We start from the raw sequence: 7,655 nt of genomic DNA, 5'->3' as shown, positions 1-7,655 counted from the left end.
GTCTTCAAGTTCCAACGGCCGCCCGATCGTTCGAACTGTCGTCTGCTCTTTCAAACGTTTCTGCTTGTCGTCTGCTCTGGCCTGTCCAAACAGGATATTACAAAACTCACGACTCCGGCAAATCGTGCCGCGCTCCGCTTCCGGCCGTCGGGGGAAAATTTCCCTCCGTCAAAGCTGTTGTTGTTGTTGTTGTTTATTGCCCAGAGGAAAGGCCCGCAGGCCTAAGTGGGAAGGGATTAAAGGAAAGCGGAGAGGCCGGCGGTATGGACGAAGTCTAGAAGGCTTCGAGCGCAGGCGTTGTTGGTCGTCCAGGTCTTGTAGGCCTCCGGATCGTCCCACCGTATCCCCGCCTGGAGGACGTAGTGCTCCCGATCCGCCCGTATCCCCGAGCAGGTCCAGATGAGATGGCGAACATCCACCTGGTCCGCCGGAGCGGGGCAGTGGGGGCAGCCGGGAGGGATGCGGCTGTGGTCCCCTCGCCAGGATGAGAGGACTGCCGGTGTGATAGCGCATCCAGTGCGGATGCGCCGGAGCAACACCTCCTGGAGCCGGGACAGACCAGGGGGAACCCGGGCGGTGCACGGTGGTATGAGAGCTCGCGTGCTTGCCCGGATCCTGGTCTTAGTGGCCAGAAGTGTCGCCACGGTGTCCATGCTGAGTGTGTGGCTCTGCAGGTCCTCTGATTGGGCTGCCCGTTTGGCCGCCTCATGAGCCGCTATGTTGCCCTCTGCAGGGCCGTGGCCCTGCACCCAGTCGATGACGACCATGCCCGCGAAATGGTGTCGTAAACGATGGATCTTTTGAACAATGTTCATGGCTTGTTTGGTCTGTTTCAGGTGCCTAATGGCCTGAGCGGAGTCAGTGAAGATGGTCACTTGATTAATGGAGTGATCTTTGGAGGCTGCGAGAAGGGCTTCATAGATGGCTTGTAGCTCAAGCAGCAAAGGAGATGCGTCCGATGTAGCAAACTTCTTCTGGTCGTCAAGGTGGGGATGAGTGCGACTGACGAATGCAGTAGCTCCTCCGTTTTGCGTACATGCAGCGTCCGTGTACAGGATACAGTGATCCGGAGAAGAAGGGTTTGGATTATGGGCCTTGGGATTTTGACGTGCCTTACGGCGGGAGGTCTTATTGGTGGTAAGGCAGGAGAAACTCCAGGGGGGAAGCTGCTGTATCTTCTCAATGTATGACGTTTCCTTATAACATTCTGAAGCGTACAGTTGATGTTTGGCAACCCGGGCTTGTGTGCGTTGATCACATAATTGTCGTAGTGTATTCAGGTGAGCATGCTCCTGTAACAGCTTAATAGGCGTATGCATCGGGAGGCCGGTAATGCTGCGCATCGCTGCCCGGTTGACAGTTTCCAGCGAGTTCCATTGCGTCTCTGTCAGGTTCTGAAATTGTGCTTGGTAGATTATCCTAGGCTGTAAAATGGCCTTCACGAGGCACGTGGCAATCGCAGAACAAGCACCTCCACGTCTCTGGGAGATGCGGTTGATAAGGTGGAGCATAGAGTGGGCTGATTTCTTTATGGATACGAGCCACTCTTTGGCACTGCCGGTCTTGTGGATTTGGAGGCCGAGAATTTTCATAGTTTCAACTTTGGGGAGTGTTTGTTGACCCACCTTCAGATCGAGGTCGTCTGTCCCTAGCTTCTTGCGGGCAGCATTATTGCAGACGCGCATGTAGCAAGATTTAGATGGGGATAATTCCAGGCCAATGGCTTGGGTGTACTCGTGGAGAGTGTTCAGCCCTCGTTGAAGTATATCTTGATGTTGAGTGTGGTCCAGATGGGTGGCCCAGAGCGTCACATCGTCAGCGTAGATTAGAAACTTGAGGTGCTTGTGTTGTGCCAATTTCCATGCGAGTTGGATGAATGCAATATTAAAGAGAATGGGCGCGAGGGCAGAGCCTTGGGGCACCCCACAGTTAGCGGTAAAGGGAGCAGAATTTTCCCCTGCCACTCGCACCGAGAAGGTGCGGTTGGTCAGGAAGTTGTGGGTGGCCTTAATAATCCCATGTGGGAACTGTAAGTTGACCATAGCATCTAAGATGGCGGCATGATGAATATTATCGTACGCCTTCGAGATGTCGGTTGCCACAATGCTGCGGATCCATTGGATGCGTCCCGGCACCTTTGTGATGTCTTGGGCCAGTCGATGTAGGCCGTCCTCTGCACCCACCAGCTGTCGGAAGCCAATTTGAGATTCATGGTAGAGTCCTTTCGTTTCAAGCCACCAATTGATGCGTGAGGCTAGGATGCGCTCGTATATTTTACATATGGTAGGCGTGAGCGATATGGGGCGTAAAGCTGTGAGGTCTTTAGCTGCTTTCCCGGATTTAGGGATCGGAACAATGATAGCATGCTTCCACTCCTGTGGGATTTCCCCATCCGTCCATACTTCATTTAGGACCCCTAAGAGGTTGTCCACCGCCGGCCCCTCAAGGTTCTTGAACACTTCATAAGTGATACCATCATGTCCCGGTGCGGATTTCTTCTTAGTTGCCTCGATTGCAGCGATGAGCTCGGCCTTGGTAATTGGTGATGTTATGCCGCAGTCATCCACAGCGTAGGAAGCCGGGCATGTGGTTGCGGGGCTATCATGTTGTGGGAAAAAGGCCATGGCCGCATGCCTGGCGAAATCCTCGTTGGATAATCCCATGGCCAGTTGTATGTTGCACGGCCGAGGAGTGGCAACCTTGTTGGTTTCCATGGCATGATATGTGCGCCAGAGTTTCTTAGAGGAAGTGGAAGAGCCAAAGGATTCACACCAGTCTCTCCATCGTTGTCCGCTCAGTTGCGTCTCATACTTTTTTGCTTCAGCAGCTAAGCGATTCACCTCCCACTGAAGCTGCTCGTTGTGAGGAAATGAGCGGGCTTGGAGTTCCGCCTGCTTACGTTGGTCCCAGAGACGAATGAGGTGAAGATCCGGATTTGGCTGATCTTGATTCACTGTTTGTTCGGTGGTATGCTTATGCACAACCTGTTTAAGTTCCAACATAATGGAGTCCGCCGTGGCACCTTCTAAGGTGGTAGAGGTTCGAAGCTCCGTCCAGTTAATCACTTTAGTCATACGGCGCTGTTTCTTGACTAGATGATGGGATAGGTGAATGTGAATAGGCGTGTGATCACTGCCCCAACAGTCCGGTTCCGCTGTCCATCTGGGAAGGCCATGTCCCTGCCACCATGTAAGATCCGGTGTATTAGGAGCCGTGAGCGGACGAGTGGAGACGTGGGCCTCGTTCAGCAGGACGTAAGACGAGTCCCTGAAGCGGCTGTACACCTGTCGGCCTCGACCAGAGTCGTTGGCGTAACCCCAGCTTGTGTGCGGGGCATTGAAGTCGCCACCCACCAGAACTGGCACATGTAGGTATCGCCGACAGAGATGCTGGATCCAGCCGAAGTTAAGCCGTGCACTCCCGGGTTTTCCGTACACTGACACCAAGATCACCTTAGTTTGTTTGCGTCGGACAAGGACGGCTACCACCTCCTGTCGTTGTGTGCACCACTGTGACGTATCAATCTGCTCTTGTGGAATATCAGTACGGACGTAAATCGCCGCCTTGCCAGGAGCAGTGTCGTCTATTCCAAAGCGCCTGTCAATAATGGAGGGACAGTGATACCCCGTGAATTGATAGAGGTTGGGCAGACCGTGTGTTTCTTGGAGGAGGAATGCCCAGGGCTTGATGATGCCCTACTGCATACGAAAGAGAAGCTCGTTGCGCCTGGCAGCGAGGCCTCTGCAGTTCCACTGCAGCACAGTACCTATGGCGATTTTACTCCACAACGTCGTGGGGAGCCTTTCAGGTGTTGGTATATGGCCATGAGAAGCTGGTGGGTTGTCATTTGGACATCCTGAGTGTCGTCGTCAGCACTGAAGTCGTGTTCCTGGCTCTCCCGAGGTCGAGCTGGGGCTATCCGTAGTTGTTGTCGCCTGGCCTGTAGTTGTTGTAGGAGCTCCTGACTTCTGGCGATGTCCCGTGTAAGGCGCTCAATTTGTTGATCAATCTCCGTAGCCGACGTTTCCTGAGCGGGGGCTCTCTGCATCCGGCGTTGTGACTGCCGTTTGGATTTCACGACCGCATTTGCGTAGGACAGCGTTGGGAAGTCCCCCCCTTCGTCGGCATCTCCCGGATCAACATCCAGTAAGGGCAGAAACCTATTCTTCGTCGGCAACTGCCTATCCAGCAGCCGGTTTTGTTGGCGGGAGCGCAGTGTCGCTTGTCGCTTGCGGGGGCAGTTGGGAGACGTGATATGATGGTCATCTGTTTTACATAGACCACATTGATAACGGGGTTGACCGTCCTGTGTGACTAGGTCTGTGTTGGGTTTGGCCTGTGGGCAGTAAGTCTGCATATGCCCTAATTGGCAGCACTTGTAGCATACGATCGCCTTCGGCCGATAGGGCCGGGGGTGGAAAATACCCCCACAGTAGTAAACAATGTCCGGAATGTCCTGGGGGCCCTGTAGCATGAGCAGGTACGTGTCTCGCTTGCCCAGACGGCGCGCAGCTATGACTTTGTGGGACGAGCAGTGAAGATCCGATAAGATGTTCTCACTTGGGTCTTCTGGGTGTAGGCGATAGACCACACATCTTGTAATATCAGGGCCCGATGCCAGATATGCTTGTACCGGGAGCTGCTTTTTCTCGGACAGTGGCAGCGCCGAGAGTTGGCACATCCGTACAGCGTCCTCCAGCGTTGCGACATGCAGCGTGATGGAGTTCGACGGTCGGTGCACTTCGTAGCCCCGATATCCCGTTGTTTGTAAGCCTTGATTAGCAACCGTTTGCAGCACCTTACCCGGCACCTGTGTCATGTCGAACGGCTCTTGTGGTCGGACGTTGACTCGGTAGGATAAGGCCGGCGACGGTGTGCGGTAGACCTGCAGCGGCGGCGAGTGTCGCTGTGCTGGGGACCCGGTGCCCGTCGGCGCGGCATAACCATTTGGCGTTAACGTAGAGCCAGCTGCAGCTGACTCATCCGCATCGGCTTGCGATACCTCCATGGCGGGATAGACGGTGTCGTTGGCGCTAAAGTTCCCGGCGGCACCGGGTCCTGCCGCCGCAACATTCACATCGGCCACGCTAGGCCTACTCTCCAGACCGGATTCAGAACCCCCCTCGGAGGTAGAAAAGGCCGATCCGCCGGAGCACGACTTGAGCTTACGTGAGTCCGGAGGGTCTTTACCGTTCTTCCTGACGTCTTCGGTGTCGTAAGGGTGACTACGCCGGAGTTTTCGATCCAAAAACACAGAGCTCGACGTAGATGCGGCTTCCTTCATAGGCGATTGCAGCGCCCCCCCCTCCGTCAAAGCCTCCCGGGGGGAAACTTCCCTCCGACAAATGTCCCCCTCGCTTCCTCCACGGCGGCCTTGCTCTGCTCATCACGTGGGTCCGGAGCTCTACTCACACGCTTTGTTGGCTGTCGGTCAATCGCTCAAGGCCTCCGCTCACAATACGGAACCGCGTCGGACGCCATCACGACGAAAGTGAATCTCGACAAAGAAAGCTGATCCGAGGCGGGCGAAACGCACCCCTCGACGCAGGCATGTCCCAAATCCACCTGAAACCGGACCTCATTGGCCTTCGAGCCGAGGTGACGGCAGTACGCGAGGGCGTTGGCGAGGTGAGCCAGATGCAGGTGGCGTGTGACATCAGAGAAAAGTGGAGGCGAGGAGGGAAGCCGTGATCGTGAAAATTTTCACGACTCCTCCAAAAATTTTCACGACTCCGACAAAACGTGAAAATAGAAACGTCCGCTTCAATTTTCACGATTTGTCGGAGTCGTGCGTTTTGTAGTGTCCTGTTTGGCCCTTAGATCAAATGTTGGCCCGGTACTTGCGGTAAGAAGTAAATGCAGGCCTCATCATTTTTTTATCTATATGTGTTCAAAGGAGCAGCATCACATCGAACATACCAATATCTTGTTAAAAAAGTCACGAAAAGGAATTTTAAACGAATTAAACGATTAGCAAAGAGCACCTGTTGGATGTCGCTAACGCCTCGCTTGTATGCCCGTCTAGGACAGCTAGTGACGGAGGTTGTCTCGCCTCCGGCCACGACGAGAGAAGGGGGGCAGGAGGAACTCCCCTCTTCCCAAGAATGCCTTTGGTGTGTCGCAGAAGTCGCTATTGTCCCCCTACAAGATTACAGAAGATTAACCCGTCACTCAAAATTCGTACAAAAGCAGCCGCTTCGGTGGCTGGAACGACTAGGCCATCCTCTCGACGTCAGCCTCGCCATAGCTTTGCTCGTCCTGAGACGACCTACGTCACGATTGCGTTGGATGTCACGTGGTCTCCGCTGGGCCTTCTCCGAGCGCTCGCCAGAGTGGGCCGTTTATAACAAAGAATACAGCCACTAGGCTCAAAATACAAACGTGCGATTGTCATTTACGGATATTGTGGATTATATTCAACCTATTTTTTAACACGACGGGAATATTTCAAATTTCGTTGAAGTATCCCTTTAAATTTGAAAATTGGTAAGCAGGCTCGATGTAAACAGTAGATACAAAAAGATGTTGATCATTGTTACCAGTGACCATCACCGACTTGTTTTCCCTAATTCACTTGGTCCAATTCTGCTTGCGATTTTCAGTATCGAAGTCGACTATCTCAGCTACGGTTCACGCTTTTGCAGCCCGAGCGGCGTAGCGAATGAAAATTGCGAGCGAAATCGCATCATGCGAATCAGGCTTTAGCGCTCATAGCGTCCACACGGAATGAATAGCCACATGTCACATTATTCACGAGAAGTTTTGCGGCGTAACGAGCCTCGGTAATTTCGCTGACGCCGCTCAAGATAGACATCGCCAGGAAGACGTAGAATCAACAATTCGAACGCGAAAAAGGGCAGGGGGACTCGCACCGACGCGAACATCGCATTCCAATGGCTTGTTTATGGGCGACGGCGAGCTTCTTGCCCACACCCCCATCGCGCATGCGCGGCGCCGGTGGCGTCCGCTAGGGGCGCTCCGGTTTGTTTGTAAACATGAGTGGGTGTATCATTCCAACACAAGAGGCATTGAGCATTGAGCACTGTGAGGATCATTTTGCACAGGCTTAATCCAACTCTCATATTCCGAAATATTCTGGTTTGTCCAGTCTGGATTAGGAGAGCACTTTCTTGCCGCCGACATCATCAGCGAAGAGGCCAATCCCGGAAACACTATGAAAACACGACACTCAACCACACACGTCAATAACCGAATTGTAGCATGGCCGCCACATGCACACCTTCAGCTTAAGGCTTGGATTAAATTGGGGTGTGCGACTTTCCCATTTGTTACTATATCTAGTAGCTCTAACTGAATCTAGCCTAGTGTCGCGCCCTCAATCAAATTCAATCCAATCTGAGGCTTGGGCTTGATTTGTCGGCTCTACCCTTTGCATCGGGTAGCATACACTACGTCGGGTGAGCAGAGCCCACGCTCCGCTCTAAGCAGAATTGATTGCCTATTTCTCTGCCCCCAAGTCGTCAGGTCTTTGCTCAGGGCACTTGATGGCGTTTCCGGCTCATTTTCCCTGACAGGGCTGGCTTTTTGACAATTCCCCGATTTTTCCCGGTAATTAAAATTTCCCTGACAATTCCTAATTTTCCCGATTTTCCCGGTCGCTAGACACCCTCTCTATGCGCTTCATTCTTCGCGAT

The sequence above is a fragment of the Ixodes scapularis genome, unplaced genomic scaffold, assembly GCF_016920785.2.
Source record: "Ixodes scapularis isolate PalLabHiFi unplaced genomic scaffold, ASM1692078v2 PGA_scaffold13__105_contigs__length_92229423, whole genome shotgun sequence".
Lineage (NCBI taxonomy): Eukaryota > Metazoa > Arthropoda > Arachnida > Ixodida > Ixodidae > Ixodes > Ixodes scapularis.
The sequence above is the reverse complement of the archived record's forward strand: the minus strand, read 5'-3'. Positions refer to the sequence as shown.